The sequence below is a fragment of the Sapajus apella genome, unplaced genomic scaffold, assembly GCF_009761245.1.
Source record: "Sapajus apella isolate SASKATOON/1434 unplaced genomic scaffold, GSC_monkey_1.0 scaffold10, whole genome shotgun sequence".
NCBI classification, from domain to species: domain Eukaryota; kingdom Metazoa; phylum Chordata; class Mammalia; order Primates; family Cebidae; genus Sapajus; species Sapajus apella.
The window spans coordinates 5469007-5487369 of NW_022436950.1; positions in this window are offsets into that span (position 1 = coordinate 5469007).

The window sequence follows — 18363 nt, forward strand, 5'->3', positions numbered from 1 at the left end:
TTTTCATGACCCAGTTTGGCCCCTCCAAAAGAACTGGGTCAAACCTTACGGTAGGCATCCTTGCCTGGCTGGTGAGTCAGTTTAACAGTGTGAGAGGAAGGGAACAATGAGGGTGTGTGAGCTTCACACCTGCTTTCTCTGTGGTCCTTAGTGGTCCCAGACCCATCCTCCCTGCTCTGCTGTTATCTTCAGGAGCCCCTGTAATCCCACCCACCTACCTGGCTGCTGGTTCCCCAGGATAGCAGGACTCCTTGATTCCAGCTGCCCCACACTGAGTGCTTTTCAGAAGCTCCAAGAAACATACCAGCCTTCTCATGGCAGTCACCAATGAGGGCCAGCTCTGCCCCTTCCCACCATTGGATTTGTCCCCAGATTTGTCTGGTAGAAGCCAGGCCCTTGTTTGATGTCTGTGCAACATTCCCATCCAAGGCATCAGGTCACTTTGCTATCTGGACCTGCTCCCAGTGGACACCTACTGACTGGCAGGTCCGGAACATTCATTCACTCATTTAACAAGTATTTATTGGACACCTACCAGTGCCAGGCACTGTTTTAAGCCTTGCAGATACAGCAGAGAATGGGAGAGAGGAAAGCATTTGTCCTAATGGAGCTTGATGGGGAGACAGGTAATAAATGAAACAATAAGTGCATTGAGGTGATCCAGCCAAGTTCTCCCACCACAGCTGGGCTAGTCTCCAAAGCAGGCAGCATATAGGATGCCAGACAGGAGTGGAGGCAGAACAAAAATAAAGTAAGGGAGGTGGATGGGAGGTGCTGGTGTGGGAGGTTGGATTTTAAAGTAGAGAGGCTTAGGAAGGGCTCCCGGGGGTCATGGGTGAGTAGCTCTGGAGGAATTCCGGGTGGCCACAGCCTGGGGCATGGTTTTGGGTCCTATGTGCATGAGAGCCTGCGCTTGACGCAGAAGTGATGCCCTTTGTAGTCTTCATCACTCAAGCCGTCCCAGCACCCGCACTTGCTCACTGGGGTCCGTGATCCCACGATGCCTGGAGTACTTGGGCTGAACGCTTCACTCTGCCCTGTTGCTGGTCCCTGGGGAAGGGGATAGTCCCTGCTCATCGGGCAGCCTTGGCAGGAAGGCTGCCCTTGTACCAGGCATGGTTGAGCCGTTGGAATTGGTGGCCAGTGTCCCGGTGCTGCCACCAGTGAGGATTGTGGAGGTTCACGTATTGTCAAGGACGAACCTTCAATAACACTTATTGGCACACACTTATTGACCATGTGTTTCAATAAAAAGGAACAATTAAGGGCATATTCCAAACCCATCGGGTCTGTTCCGTGCTCTGACAATGCCTGACATTCATACCTGATTCCTCTGTGGTCCTTACTGGTCCCAGCCCCAACCTTCCTGCTCTGCTGTTATCTTCAGTAGTGCATATAATCCCACCCACCCATCTGGCTGCTGGTTCCCCAGGACAGCAGGGCTTTTTGATTCCAGCTGCCCCACACTGAGTGCTTTACAGAAGCTCCAAGAAATACAGCAGCTTTCTCACAGCAAGTACCCATGAGGGCTAACTGCCATGTAACACTTCTTTATTCATCTTGCAAGCCAGAATTTAGTCATGAGGCCACATCTGACTTCAAGGGAGCTTTGGAAAGGTAGTCTTTACGGACCCAGTGGAAAACCAGGGCCTTATCCCAAGGAACAAGGGAAAGAAGGCATTGGGGGTGGGTAACCAGCAGTTATGCCCCACGCCTGGTGGGAACACTGGCACCATTTGTCCTTTGCTGGAGAAATGGGGCACCTCTTTCCTGGGATAACACCTGGCCTTATAGAGACCAGCATGGGTGGTCTTGGACCTAAACAGCCTGTCTAGCCTGACGACCCTGGAGAGGCTGGTGATGAACAACACAGGACACATCAGATTTCTGGGGACATAGAGGTCTGCCCTTGTGCCTGGTGAAAGACCATTCTGGAAAGGTGACCTAGTCCATGGTGCCCTCCTGTTTTGTGTGCATGTGTGTGAATTATCCCCCCGAAAGGTGGGCCTTTATATTAGCTAAGATTAAATTTGGCTGTCTATAACACAGAAATTCAAATAGAAGAGGTCTGAAAGAAGAGAAATTTATTACTCTCTCATGTAAAGGAAATTCAGAGGTTGGAAGTCCAGCCCCAGCCCAGAGGCTCCATGGGGTTTCAAGAGATGCAGACACCATTCAACACTTTGCTCTCCTACCTCTGGGATGGAGGTTTCATCTTTATGGTTGAAAATGAAGGTTAGGCTGGGCACGTGGCTCATGCCTGTAATCCCAGCACTTTGGGATGCCGGCATGGGAGGATTGCTTGAGCCCAGGAGTTCAAGATTAGCCTGGACAACACAGCAAGATCCTGTCTCTACTAAAAACTTAGCTGAGCAGGGTGGCACATGCCTGTAATTCCAGCTACTTGGGAAGCTGCTGGGGGAGGATCCATTGAACCCAGAATGTGGAAGTTGCAGTGAGCTGTGATCACACCACTCCACTCCAGTCTGGGTGATAGAGCGAGATCCCATCTCTAATTAAAAAAATCATAAGTGGTGGTTAGACTTTCAATACATCTATGTTTTATGCTGCATGACAGAACAAGGTGTGAGAGTGAGCAAAAGGCATGCTCCTGCTGACTTTTAAGAATATCTTTTGGAAGCTGCCATGTAACACTTCTGTTCTCATCTTGTAGCCAGAATTTAGTCATGAGGCCGCATCCGACCTCAAGGGAGCCTTGGAAAGAGAGTCTTTATGTGCACAGTGGAGAAGCAGGGCCTTATCCCCAGAAGAAGGGAAAGTTTATGCCAGCAATTATGCCCCACACCTGGTGAGAGCACCGACGCCATCCGTCCTGACGCTCTGTCACAACTCAGTGGATTGGGTGTGGACCTTGGTCCAAGCTGGGCAAGCAGTTTCTCTCCCCCAGAAACTTAAACTGGGGTTCAGAGGCATGAATAAGTCTCTGCAAGAAGCTTGAACGGTGGGTAGGTGGGCTTCAGGGAAGGGTGCTGGCTCTCTTCCTGGGGAGGTAGAGAAAGCTGGACTGCACAGAAGGAAGAATGAGAAACGGGGAGGGGAAGAGGAACGGAGGAGGGGATGAGAGGAGAAAGTGGTTGCAGGGGGTGTTCATGTGCTCAGCAGCTTTTTAAAAAGTCTGACCCTTCTGCAGGGCTTCCCAGTAAGCCCAACGTGCACTGTAAGCCTCCTACCTGTTACGGGTTGAATGAGAGTGAGCAAAAGATACATCTATGTCCTACCCCCAGTACCTGTGAACGGAACCTTATTTGGATAAAGGCTCTTTGCAGGTGTAATTAAGTTAAAGATCTCGAGATGAGGTCATCTTGATGGGCCCTAAATCCAAGGACAGGTGTCTTTGTATGGAGACGAGAGCACAGAGGGGAAGGCTGGGTGAGGATTAGAGTGACGCAGTGACAAGCCAAGGGATGTCTGCAGCTACCAGAAGCTGGAAGAGGCAAGGAAGCCTCCTCCTCTACAGCCTTCAGAGAGCGGCAGCCCTGCTGACACTTTTTCTGGACGTCAGGCCTCTAGAGCTGGGAGGAAATGCATTTCTGTCATTGGAAACCACTGAGTATGTGAGGATTTGTTGTGGCAGCTCCATGAAACTAATGCACCATGCCTCTTACTTCAAAATAAATGAACTCTTCCATAAACCGGGGTCTAGACAGTCCAGTTCTGGATGTTTGAGCTCCTGCTCACTGGGGGATCAGAAGGGCCTGTCTGGGTTACTGAGGGCCTGGGGAGTAGATGCCGCCTTTGGAAGCCTTCCTTGCTGCCACTCCATGTCTGTGCCATACTGGCTCCAGTCCCTCTGCAGAAGGGACAACAGTTCAAAGAGGAAACCATGGAATAAACGGGACAGCGTTCTGTGGGTGGTGCCTCTACATTCACGGTTGCTTGCCTGTTAAGCTCTGTTTGCTTCTTTGGCTTTTCCAGATCCCATTCTCAAAAGGGGCCTCACCTTTGTTACCTGGTGGGTTAGAAACTCTTCCTGGGTTCCAGGCTGCGACTGTGTTTTTGGGATCACGCATCTCCACGCAGCCCGCCCTTCAGCTCTGTCCTCCACTAAATTTTCCTTGCTGGTCACCAAGGGCCTGAGCTGTGAAGACGGTGCAGGGAGTGGAGACCCCTGGGAACTGGGTCTTGAGGGTCCCCCTGTGCCTTGCTCTGCTTCCTCACTGGAGGCTCGTCACAGCTGGTGGAGCTGTGTCCCCTTTTGCTCGAGATAGTCCCTGCAGACTTTCAGGCTCCATTCTCAGGAACTGCCGAGTGTGCGTGAGGCTCCTCTGTGGCCCCGTGTTGGCCTCAAGCACTTTCCATTCAGTTAATAAGGGTTTCTGATGAGGCTGTGCTGCATACTGGGAGTAAAACCAGATCTCTGCTGCCGATGGGTAAGCTGGGCAAAAGCAAGATGTGCTTCTATGACTGTGAGTGAAGCCCTGAACCTTCTAAAAATCAGTGCTGACCTTTTCTTTTTCTTCCACTTTAGCACGATAGCATGGTGCAGAAGCTATCTGGTGTAGTGTTCCTTCCCCAGTGACGGTGTTGTCTTCATGAGGGAAGGCTGCTTCTTATTCTTGTTTTTAATCCCAAGAACCTAGCCCAAGGCAGTGAAAGGGCTTAATACGTGGTGGCTGAATTGGAAAAAAAAAAGTCCCTTCGGCCAGGCACGGTGGCTCACGCCTGTAATCTCAACACTTTGCGGGGCAAAGGCAGGTGAATCACTTGAGGTCAGGAGTTTGAGACCAGCCTGGCCAACACAGTGAAACCCCAGCTCTACTAAAAATACAAAAATTAGCTGGGTGTGGTGGTGAGCACCTGTGATCCCAGCTACTCAGGAGGCTGAGGCAAGAGAATCACTTGAACACAGGAGTTGGAGGTTGCAGTAAGCCGGGATCGTGCCATAGCACTCCAGCCTGGGCAACAGAGTGAGACTGTATCTCAACAACAACCACAAAAACAAACAAAGTCTTTTCATTCCCCATGACCACGAAGTGCAGTGTCTTGCATATAGTAGGTGTTCAATAAATGCTTGTTGTATTGAATTTTACCCAAAGCGAGAACAGCTCCTCCAGGATTTTGGTTGCTCTGGTTTCTGGAAGAGTCTTAGACCAAAAAAGGTGAGTGGAACAATGAAATCTGTCTCTACTGCCGCTGGTCTTGAATTCCCCACTGATACTCATCATGGCCCCCCTTCACTCCCGTTCTAAAGTGTTGCAGCCCTTGGCTAGCACCTCTGCTTATCTGTGTGGCTTGGGCTGAGCCTTGGTCACTGTGCCCTTCTTAGATGCGGCACTTGTCCATCTGCCGCCAAATTTGGGCAGGGGAATACCAAGAGTCCTGCCCAGTGACTTACTTGGGTGCCATTCCTCCTTGAACCTATTGCACAAGAGCTACTGTACCTCCTCTTGAAGATCAGGGCCAATGTTTTATAACAACCTTCTCCTTGCCTGCTATATTTTTGGCATGAAGTACTTGAAATGATGGCACTTAAGAATTAACAGAACTCCTGTGTCTCTTCATGGAAGCATTTACCTCTGAGAACCAGGACTTCTAGACCCACAAAATGTCAAGTTGCAAGGATGGGAAATGCATGTTCCCCTCCCCTAAGTGGGTCACTGAGAATGCTGGCAAGGGGAGCCCCTCCTACTTCTACCTGCTGGCTCCTGAAATTTGTCTACCTTCCAGAGACACAGTGCCATATATACTTATTGTTTAAGGGTGGATACTGCATTCTGGAAGATGGAGCCCCATCTTCATAGGGTATCACCTCCAAGATGGAGGCTCACTTCACGTTAAAAGGATCATTCTGCTACTCTCTGGCCAGGAGGTCCTGGATGGTGTGGTATGTGACAGGACCAGTGGATCCTATGGTCCTATTCTCTCCTTTGCTTTAATCTGTGTCCCTAGATTCAGCACGATGCTATGCAGTGTCTTGTATAGATGGCTCAAGCATGTCAAAATCTTCAGATAGTTGAGGGAGGCCTCGCAAACAAAGGCAAACTCATACCTAGAAAAAATGCCAATTTCAGTCAAGACAAATCCCCATGTCATTGGTTTCTGTGGCTGGCAGACACATTTGGTAATGGCAGCAGCTAGACTGGTCTCAGTGAACAAGAGTTCCGTGCTACTGAGCCATTGCTGCCACCATAGCTATTCCTTCCACAAACCCGTGGGGCCAGCACTGGGGTGGATAATGACGGACACTGACATTTACTGCCTCAGTCCCTCTCCTGAGGTGGGTGCTCTCTGGTGGGCATCACTTTCTCATCTCCCTGACCTCCTGTCTCCAGTCTTCCAGTCTTTCTAAATCAATCTTCAGTCTTTCAACCTTGCACCTCCAGGCCACTAACCATGTAGTTCAGCCATTTGCCACTGCCCATGAGTCAATGTATGCTCTCAACTTGGGGTACATTTTTTTTCCACACAAAATGGATGACCAGGAAGGCGTTTCTACCTTTAGGGTCTCCCTATCAGTCTAGTTTTACTTTTAGAAATGTATCTCTTAGTTCAGTATTGCCCAAGCCAATTATCTGAACAACTTGTTTCTCAAGATATTCTTTCCAAAAAGGGATTTGTGGTCAAAGAGATTTGGAAAATGCTACACGCTCTAGGCATCCCTTGGAGATACATGATTCATATTAGCGTGTTCATGATTCTGAGAAGTCCTAACATAAAGGTATTATAAACCTAAAGATCTTTTAACAACTATATAAAGATCTTTTAAACCCATCATTGTCCCCAGCTTTTATTCATGGAAATCTCTTTTCGTTTTGAGGGCAAACATATGTTGAAAATTACTAAGTTTAATTAACCCCTAAACTCTGGGTTTGAAAATGCACACACCCCTGGGCAGGTTACTGAACGACGTCTCACTTTTTTTTTTGAGATAGAGTCTCGCTCTGTTGCCCAGACTTGAGTGCAGTGACAAGCGCTTGGCTCCCTACAGCCTCAACATCCTAGGCTCTGGCACTCCTCCCACCTGAGCCTCCCGAGTAGCTGGGACGACAGGCATGTACCATCACACCTGGCTAATTTTATTTTTTATTATTTTTTATTAGAGATGAGAGGTCTCACTATGCTGCCCGAGCTGGACTCAAACTCCTGGGCACAAATTATCCCCCACCTTGGCCCCACAAAGTGCTGGGATGACGGGCATGGGCCACCACACCTGGCCTACAACTCACATTTTTGTATAGATGAACATATTTAATATTTTCTTTATGGACAGAGTGAATTAAGGCAAACTAAAAATTCTGGTGAGTGCAGCAGGAGTTAGGAGGACTATTCAGATAGAAGATGGAGACGCATCCAAGATGAATTTTGCCCTGTTGACCATTTATCTTCCTTGGTCCTCTGCCAGTCACTCTTTGTTTATTAAAAGCAGGCTCCACTGACATTTGTGCAGTGGCGGCAAGTTGTAAAAAGACTTTTCTGAGCCTAAGATTAGTGGCAGAATTTATAGCAGTGTTGGAAATGGCAGCATACAAAACAGGGCTATAAATTACAGCCAGGGCTGTTAATAAGGAGGAAGATTCTTGCTCTCTAGGATTGCCTTGGAGACCCAGGGGGGCTGTAGCCTGGTGACGGTATGCAAAACCAGTGAGCTGGAGGGACCATTTGAGTAGTCGCCTCCCAGGCCAGTGTTAATAGTGGCCCAGTGCAGCTGGCATTCTGATTATGGGGCAAATCCAAGCTCTTGGTCTGTCTTTTGATTTGAACTGAGTCTCTTCAGTAGGAGCTGACATTAGAACTTCACTAAATCATGGGTTATAAACACAAGCTTTTCTCATTGGTTATTATCTCCTCTTGAACCAAGAGACTATTCTAGACCTCAGGTTTTGCTGGATAGTTTTCATTAATATTGATAATAGGTAAATAAATCTATGTCTGTAGACACAGGTAACCTTCGCATATGGTGACTATATCTAGATTTTAGTTTTGTATTTAAAAAGACGAGATGTTGGCTGGGTGCGGTGGCTCACGCCTGTAATCCCAGCACTTTGGGAAGCCGAGGTGGGCAGATCAAAAGGTCAGGAGATCGAGACCATCCTGGACAGCATGGTGAAACCCTGTCTTTACTAAAATACAAAAAATTAGCCTGGCATGGTGGTGCATGCCTGTAGTCCCAGCTACTTGTGAGGCCAAGGCAGGGAAATCACTTGAACCCAGAAGGCGGAGGTTGCAGTGAGCCAAGATCGTGCCACTGCACTCCAGCCTGGTGACAGAGTAAGACTCCATCTAAAAAAAAAAAGACATATTTCAGAAAGCATGTGGGAGCAGAATCCTATGTCTTAGAAATACACATAGTACAGCATGGAGTCTACAAGTGCATAGCAGAGAATTGTGCAAATAGTAAGTCAGTGTGTAAACAGCAAACACCAAGGCATGAAGACTTAGGGATTTAGCCCAAATTCCACTTAATACTGAGCTCTATTTGCTTTTTTAATCCTTGTCTGGTCAGCAATGCAATATAATTTTAAAATACATGTTAACTCCTCTTTTAAAAGGAAAAACCTCAGGCTGCTGTTGCCATGGGGAGTGCTTGATCAAAGCATCGTTAAGAAACCCAGCATTTTACCTGGACATTCTCTTCCCATTAAAACAAACAAACAAGTTTGTGACATTGCATTCTAGCCTAGGTGACAGAGGGAGACCCTGTCTAAAAAAAAAAAAAGAAAGAAAAATAAAGGAGTATAATTTTTCATGGAAATTATTATAATAAAGGAGATGTTTAATATATACCCTTCATGCCATACCAATCCTGTCTGCTATCTTGGCAAAATTTTGTGTTAAAAGGACTTTCTGGGGAGCATTAATCAATGAGGATATCTATATTTTATTGACTATTTACCAAGCACCCTTGGGCTAAGCACACAGTGTCACAATGAATTCCCTTAGCAACCTTGAAAGCAGGCTCCATTATCTCTAGTTTAGTTGAGAAAATGAACACTTAGGGAAATTAACTGGCCCACAGGGCTACGTAGGGACTGAGCTGGGATTTGAACCCAGGTCTTCAGAGAATGGTGAGGGTTTCAAACAAGGTGGCCATAATGGCAAGAAGCATCACAATTCAAGTTCCCCAAGAGGGCAGACTAGGAGGGAAATATCGCTCCAAAATAAAGACTAAATGAGTCTTTCTTTCCCTGTTTGGGGTTTTCACCTGTTACACAAAGTACAGGAGCCCATGTAATTTTTCATACTTGCTGGAACCATGGATTCGCTCAGCAAAGACTGACTGAGCCTCCACCATTCAGTAGGCCACAAGTCACATGCTGCTCTCAGCTGCAGTGGCTCAGCTTTGGAGAAAACAGCCGCATAAATGTGGAGAAAACAGCCGCGTAAACGGTGCCAACATGGGGCCAGACACTGCAGGCTCTGGGAACGTAAAAGAGGGAGAGATTGATCACACAGCTAGGTTTCATTCGTATCTTTTTATTTCTCTTCCCTGAATATTTCAAATAGGCATGTATTCAAATATGAATGAATGAATGAATAAAAAAAGAAATACCAAGCCTTTCAAAAGCAGTTTTCCCAAAAAGAGAAGACGGAAGAAAGAGGGGAAACACGGGCCATGTAAGGCTCACCTGAATCAAATCAAAGGGCTTGGAAGACAAAGAAGATGAGTGGATACATGAGTAGAAATGAGGCAATATCACAAGAGGTGCTGACTTTACAAGAGAATTATGATCTCCCCAGAGAGGGAGGATTCATCTAGAGAATTTTGTTCTCAGCTCCTGGGTAATTCTGGGTTAAATTGCAACCACCATTAGCTCATCTAAACAAAAAGAGTTTAATATTAAATAACTGTGTTTTTATAGCACTCTGCTTTTAGCAGTTTTCTCAGTGACATTATTTTTGCTTCCCCCCCCCCCCCCCCCAAAAAAAGTTATTCTTCCCCTTTAGTGAGGAGGAAACTAAGACTAAGGGGTTAAGTGGGAAGCCCAAAGCCATCCATTTAGTGGGTCAGCAGTGCAGCTGGGGCGAGAACACAAGTCTAATATTGTTTTCACTGCTTCAGAAAAGCCGGACATCCCTAAGGGCCGGCCTGCCTGCCCTGACTTGCATGACAATTGCAAAGAAGCATTTTTATGGAAAACCTCGACTGCTCTTTTTCGGAAAACCACGTTTGAAAGGCTTGGTAAAAGGAAAATTGACAGGGCTAATTATGTTCCTTTTAAAGCCCCCAGACGTCTGCTGGGCTTTCGATTGTCCCGCACCCTGGGGCCTGCACTCGGTGTCTGTGGGCTGTGCTCAGCCGGTGGGAGCGTCTGAGTCATTTTCCAGGCGGCTTGCTTTGCATGTCAGCATCCTGTGGTTCCATATTTGTGGGCCAGCGCTCCCCGCGAGACATGGAACACGAGCTAAAGGACGTCAGGAAGGACTCCCTGGACTGTCAGTTTTTAATTTCCGTGTTCTTGTGTAATTTGATGTAGTGCCACACAGAAAAGCAGCCCGTTTTCTTTCTATGCCAGACGCTACTAAAGGGAGATTTGGGTAGGCCATCTCATTTTAGTTTCTGATCTGGAAAATGAATGCCCCCTTTTTAATCTCTGGTATTTCTTTTTTCTTTCATTCATTCATTCATTCATTCATTTTTGAGCCTGAGTCTTGCTTTATGGCCTAGGCTGGAGTGCAGTGGCATGATCTTGGCTCACTACAACCTCCGTTTCCTGGGTTCAAGCAATTCTCCTGCCTCGGCCTCCTGAATAGCTGGAATTACAGGCACCCGCCACCACGCCTGGCTAAATTTTGTATTTTAGTAGAGACGGCATTTCACCATGTTGGCCAGGCTGGTCCTGAACTCCTGGCCTCAGGTGATCTGTCCGCCTCAGCCTCATACAGTGCCTGGTGAACTCTGGTATTTCTTCTTTATAATCTAGCAGCTGAACCACATGTGAATTCTCTTCCCTTTCTTCTGCCCTTTCCTGCTCATTCTGGGTTGAAACAGAGCAATTAAAACAAAGTAAAACTGTATTATCTGCACATGGTAAAAGATTAAGCTATCCAGAAGGGTATTTGTGAAAAGCAGGGAAGCTCCAAGTTGTGCAGGTCCAGAAGTGTATACAATTTGAGGCGTCCTCTTTAAGAAAAAGAACACAACAAACGTCTTTGGCAAATCTGACAAAACAGGTGTTTGTATGAGCACATGGCCTGGACACCAATCACCCAACCCACTGCCTCAAAAGGGGCTTGCTGTGAAGGGCCTAAACTTAAGTCCTCACAGGAAATCCACCCCGGGGAACAGAAGACCCTCCCACTCGCCCTCGGTGTCCTAGTTTTTCCCCGACAATCACTGTGGCTCTCTTCCAATGCATCCCTCCAGAAAAAGTCTAAGCATGCACCACGTAAATATAGATAACAGCTTTGGCCAAGGGGTCTTAGGCTGCAGGGGCTGTTTCCCAAAGCCTCAGATCGTGGTGGCAGAAGATGTGTGGCGGAGTAGGCTTGAGGCCACCAGGACCCTGACACCTCCCCACTCCTTTCAGGAATCCTCGAGTCCTGGCAGTGTGACCCCAAGGGGAATGCATCGTGCAGGAATCTTGAGAGTGCTGGGAGGCTGGACACTGGCCGGGGTCAGCATTCTCACACAGGAGACCGGCAGTGAGGACAGAGAAGGAGGCCAGATGCCTGCCGAACCCCTAGAATGAAAGCATCATCCTGGCCATGGGTGAGACCTCCCAGGGGTTCCAGAAATGAGAGGAGGAAGTTGGAGGAGGGTTTCAGATCCTGGGCCAGAGGGCTGGCATGAGAGGGGAGGCCCTTGTCACCATGGCACCAAGGGTTGATTTATTAGCATTTCTGCCCCCAGGCTGGTGAAGTCTTGGGGATTCAGGTTATGGTGTCAACCAGATCCTCTATGCTCTTGACAGTAAGACGGACGATCAGAATAAGGCTACTTCTTATCAGCTGAGAACAGACATCTGAAAATCATACACACACTCCGTTCTTGAGGCAGTCTTGGAAAAAAGGGTGAGCCGTTGGCATGAAGAGATTCTGCAAGGCTGGAGCTTGGCCTCTCGGAATCACATCCCCCCACGTGGGGCCAGGCCGGCTGGGGAGAGAGATGGGGTGCCTCTCATGCAGTGTCTGACCTTGTTGGAAACTTGGACTCCTCTCTAGCCCAACTCCTATAGGATTACCCCGCCCTAGGATTATGTTCTTAATATTCTACACTCTCTTCTTTGTTATGGGATATTATCTGAATAAACAGAAGGATCAGAAGGGAGACAATCTTCAAAGGAAGCAGGAAGGCCGCACGCCTCCCTCTGCAGACCCGTCGGATGAGTAATTAGCATTTTGAGTCTCTGGTGGATTTTTCCTTCTTATTACAGTCCAACTTTATGTCCCGTTTCTTCATTTAATCTTCTTCACACCTCAGTAGGCTTATTCTCAGTCACATTAAGGCCAGGGCAGAATAGAATATGAAGCTGTGCCTTGAGTTAATTGAAACGCAGACCCTGGCTGGATTAAGGAATAGCTGCAGTGGGTTGAGGACCCCACAGGACAATTATGAATCGAATCCACATGTGGATGAGCTACTCAAAGGACGCATTATTTTACAAATATGAAAAAGGACATGCTGGATTTTCTTTTTTCATCATTTTTCCCCTTCCCCCTTCCTCCCTATTCTCACCTTCCAGCCCCCTCCTCTCACTTCTTTCTCCTTGGCCTGGTGGCAATGGCACCCACACCCCGGAGCCTGTACCCCAGTCTCCACACCCAGGCACCCACAGCCTGCCACACTCTTTCATGACTGGCTCTGATGATCTGTGCTGGGGGACAATGAGAGGGAGGACAAGGGCTTCTCCAGGACCCCTCAGATCACCCTCAGCCTCCTGCACTCTGGAGAACACAGTGTTGGCTGTCTGTTGGTGGACGCTCTTCAAGCCTGGGCACCTGAGCAATGCCGGCTCACTCTCATGAGCTTCGAGCAGGGATGCTATGCTTCACGGCATGTCACCCACAGAATCCAGTAATCTGGCCACTGACAGAGGTTCACTTAAGAAGCTGAAATGACAACAGGCTGGGGGAACTACGAAGCACAGATGTCCGCATTGCTCACCTGCCTGCATGCTGCACCTGCCTTTCTGGGCATCCCTGACGGGGGTGACCCCAGCAGAGCCCTGCACATTCCTGCGTCACTCACACACAGAATGGCTGCTTCCACAGCTGTCGGAATGGTTAGCCGAGCTTCGGTGATAGCTAATGAGGCACTTTATAAGCAACAAGGATCAATTGGAAAGCCGACTTGTCCACAGAAGAGCGATATCATGAAATAATTAGTTTAGACAAAAATGTCTGTGAGCAGGAGAGAATGTGACAGGGCTGACAGCTTGAATCACGTCACTTAAAAAGACAAAAGTTGGGGGCTTGGGAGTCATGGAATCCTTCTCCCATCTGACTCCAGCTTGGCCCTGAGGCCACCTCAGGAGCAGGACAAATGTACTATGAGATTTTTAAAAGCCTGTGAGACATGAGCCTGAAAAGTAATCCACAGAGCTAGGTCATGTCTGCCTCGGGAATCCTGAGCATGGCCTGATTGCTGGTCCATGACCATCCCGGGGAAGGGGTCTGGGGCATCAGAGTAGATTGTTGGGGTCCTGCACAGAGCAACTGGGGGCAGATAGAGTCCAGAGGGTGACTATCCTTGCAGTCTGAAGGGGAGCCCCATCAGACCCGGGTGTGACATCAAGCATGGGGTTCAGATGGCACAAAAGGATAGGAGCCTGGGGGATTGAGGACTGGGGCAGGTAGGGGAAGAACATAGAAGTGAACTAAGGCAGAATAAAAAGGTTCCAGAGGGTCAGCTGTGAGCAAAGAAAGGGTTCTGGAACTTCTCTTATAAAGTGCTGGCCAAGCCACAAGACTGGTTGGCTGGTCAGAATTCACCGGAATGGAGCTTTCATGGGATTGAAAACTCAGATGCCTGCAGGATTGTGGTGGGGAGTAAGAGCACCATCAAGCGTGTGTGAGGGCAGATGACAGACACCAGCCCCAGCCTCAGCATCAGCATCAGGGAAGCAGCAGGGATGGGCAGTGGGTGGAATGGATGGTGGGGGCGATGAGTGGAATGGACGGTGGGGGTGGGGTGGAGATGGGCGTCCAGGCTACTCAGCTCTCACCCATTGCTGCCTGGTGTGGTTGTCGGTTTGATATTGCCAGATCTTCCAACCCAGATTTCCAGGTGAAGTAGACTAATGCTTCAATGTTAAAAACAAACTGACAGAAGAGCAGAAGATCAAACACCGCATGTTCTCACTCATAGGTGGGTGTTGAACAATGAGAACACATGGACACAGGGAGGGGAGCACTACGTACTGGGGTCAGTTGGGGGGAAATGGGGGAGGGACGGTGGGGGGTGGGGAGGTGGGGAGAGATAGCAAGGGGAGAAATGCCAGATGTAGGTGATGGGGAGGAAGGCAGCGAATCACACTGCCACGTGTGTTCCTATGCAACAATCTTGCATGTTCTTCACATGTACCCCAAAACCTAAAATGCAATAAAATAAATGGGAAAAAAAACTAATGCAAACATCATTTTCATTCTAAAAAATTGTTGCAATATAATGTACCTGCAGAAGAGTACTCCTATAACGAAGGTACTGTTCAATGAGTTTTTTACCGATTGAATAATCTCATGTTCTCAAGGCTGAGATCAAGAAGTATAAAACATTTCCAGCCACCAGAAAGCCTTCCTCAGGATCGAATCTAGTCACTCCCCTATCCCTGCTAAGTATAATCACCATCCTAGCTATTAACTGCACAAATTAGTTTTGCCTGTTTTTGAGCTTTCTAGAAATGGATTCACAACGTTTGGAGTCATCTGCCTGTCTTCTCTCATTTATCATCGTGTCTGAGAAACTCATCCATATTGTTGCACGTAGTTTTGCAGTTCGTGTTTTAAAAATAATCGTACAGGAGTCGAGATGGGGTGAGGAGAGGGATAAAAGGGGCTTCCTGCAGCGTGCAGACGGGAGTGTTCAGACATCATCACAGAACGGGAAAAAGAGCATTTAGCCCCCAGAGAGACGCAGGAATGTCAGAGTCTCGGTGCTAACAGTAATGTTCAGATGTCATCACAGAATGGCAAAAAGAGCATTTGGCCCCCATAGAGATGCAGGAATGTCAGAGTCTCAGTGCCTGTGACACTTTCCTAAAAATTAAGGGTTGACATTTTCGAGGACAAAGAAGCCAGGAGCCCCGTGTTGTGACTGCCGCAAATCAGACGCGAGGCGTGGCGACTCTCCGGCTATGTAAAGCAGCAGCAATAACCGGAGTAGTCATACTAACAGCTAACGTTTGTATGGTACTTACCATGACAGGTCCTGCCATGTTTTACATACACATTAACTTATTTAACCCTCATAACTGTATCAGTAACCCCATTTATAAATGAGGAAGCTGAGGCGCCGAGGGCTTAAGTAACTCCATCTTAAGTAACTTGCCAAAGGTTACAGAGCTAATAAAATGCAGGTCCATACAGTTTTGAGCTCTGAACTACTTTGCAATAAATGCAGTGAGTCCACGTACAGTCCTGCTCTTCAGGCTGGGCCAGCAGGAGAAGGTGAGCCTCCTGGGAGCCCAGCTCCATTTCTTGTGCTAGAAGCTTCATTGGATTATCAGAGAACTTCAGTAAGACCTAGGAAAGTGTGTTCTTTGGGTGTGTGGAGGGCATGTTGAGGATCTTATTGAAAACCCAACACCTGCATGGGTGACGCCTCACTGGCTGGCATCCACTGCTTTGGTAAAGGACCCCTGGCTTTGTGCACAGAGCTGACAGAGGTTTGCAGGGGCTCAGAGGCAGAAGCCACAGCGCACCATGCGATGGTCAATCTGGAGCCTGCCTGGCTGAGGAGCATTGCAAGGCAGACTTCATCTTTGAATGGGCTTCATCCATCCCAGAAAGTGCTTGGGGGTTTACAAACCCCAGCCACGGTCTGTGGCCTTCCAGTCTAAAATCTCCCCAGACATCTTCATCTACGCACTTGCTGGACTGAATGTCCCACTTTCCACCGTGCATGGATATGTTGACGCCTAACCACAGTGTGTGGGCATTGGCAGGTGGGGCCTATTAGGTCATCAGAGTGGAGGCCGCATGAATGGAATTAGTGCCCTTAAATAAAGGGGCCGAGGCTGGGTGCAGTGGCTCATGCCGGTAATCCCAGCACTTTGGGAAGCTGAGGTAGGCAGATTGCCTGAGCTCAGGAGTTTGCAACCAGCCTGGGCAACATGTTGAAATCCTGTCTCTACTAAAATACAAAAAATTAGCTGGGCATGGTGGCATGCACCTGTAATCTCAGCTACTTGGGGGGCTGAGGCAGGAGAATCGTTTGAACCTGGGAGGGAGAGGTTGCACAGTGAGCCAAGACTGAACCACTGTACTCCAGCCTGAACAACAGAGTGACACTCTGTCTCAAAAATAACCGACTAAATAACATAAAAGAGGCCCAATGGAGACCCCTTTCCCCTTCCACCACGTCAGGACACAGTGAGAAGCTGCCATCTATGAGCAGGAATGGACCCTGGGCAGACACTGAATCTGCCAGCGCCTTGATCTTGGAACCCTAGCCTACAGAGCTGTAAGAAATACATTTCTGTTGTTTATAATCTGCCCAGTCTATGGAATTTAGTTATAGCAGCTTGGACCGACCGAGATACCACCCTAATGGTGTCACACTTCTCTTCCTTGGTCCTCCTCCTCATTGAGCTTCCTGCTTCAGCTCCTCCTCCTCCCCCAGGGCCCTGCCCCGCACAGCACCTTAGGACGGGCGTCCCCAGCTCCGCTTTGGTGTCATCGCTTGGACACGGAACCACCGTTTGCTCTATGAAGACCCTTCTGCTTCCAGCTGTAGCCGAGGTTTCTTGTAGCCCATTAACTTTGGCTCCAAGCTGGACCTGTTTCTCTTTGTCACCGCGGACCTCCTTTCCCTACGTGGTAGGTAGCATCTGTCTTTGCTTCCTTGGTTTTCTCACTTATGTCTCCTGCAGAACATCCTCAGGAAATTTACTCAGAAAAGGTGCACTGGGGGAAATTTCTTTCTTTGGCCCAGCTTGCAGAAGCGGAGAGTTGGAGTGCAACCGATGCCAAGAAGCTCTTCTTACTGGGGGGAAAGTAGAAGGCAGGCCACTCTGAGCCTCCCTCCTGTTGCCAATAAGCTCTTATCAGAGGCCATCATTGTAAGGATTAAAACCGTGACAGCTGTGAGATGGCTCAGGGGCCTCAGGGGTAATGGTGCCACGTGGGCTGAGAGCAGAGTGTAGGGGAAATGCGGTGGGGGTTGGGGGAGGGAGAGGAGAACGTGGAGAGAGTAGCTGTAAGGGATCAGGAATAGGGGAAATTTCCCGAGGAAACAGGTGGTCAGTGTTGAGGGTCAGGTGGGGTGGATTGAGTGGGGTGGCGGGCATTAGATTCTCATATGGAAGGCACTACCTAGATCCCTCCCATGTGCAATTGACAATAGGATTCAGTCTCCTATGAGAATCTAATACAGCTGCTGATCTGACAGGAGGTGGAGCTCAGGTGGGAGTGCTCTCTAGCCTGCTGCTCACCTCCTGCTATGAGGCCCGGTTCCTAACAGGCCATGGGCCACTACTGGTCTGTGGCTCAGGGGTTGGGGACCCTGGTTCTAGAGAACAGTGTGCACATATGCAAGAGGAGAGAGGGGAAAGAAGTCACCTGCTACTTTCAGGAAGAGCTCAGTGGTATGCATGCCAGTCTTCGGTCAGTGTTGAGGTTGATTGTCGGCTTAATTGCTGTGCTTTCCTGGGGTGCTTGCTTTTCTGGGGAGCGAGGAGAGTGTTGGTCCAACCTGGTTCACCTGTGACGGTGTTTTGCACACATGAGACACTCTTGCTACCCTTTATCACTTTTTCTTTGTTGCTATGTTAAACAGGGCACCAATCTTCTCCGTCTGGGAATACTTTGGCTTCAGTTTCCCCTGGGTGACAGGTAGCAGGTACAGACATTTGATCTTGTTTCACACAGGGAAGCAGCCTCTTCGCATTCCTAGGTCTCTCAGTATCTATTCCAGCCTTGCTTTTAATGTTGTCTGAGTTTCCCAGTCCTGCCATAATAAACTACCACAAATTGGGTGGCTTTTAACAACAGAAATGTATCTTCTCATGGCCCAAATCATCCCATAAGCAGGGCTGTGCTTTCTCGGAAGGCTCTGGGAGAGGCTTTGCTTGTGCCTCTGCTGTTGCCGGCATCCCCAACACTCTCGGGTTGTAGAGGCAGTAACCCGACTTCTGCCTCTGTTGTCACAAGGCCTTCCCCTCCTTGGGTCTCTGTGTCTTCACAGGGCCTCATAAAAACGTCATCTTGGATTAAGGCCCACCCTAATTGAGTATGATCTCATCT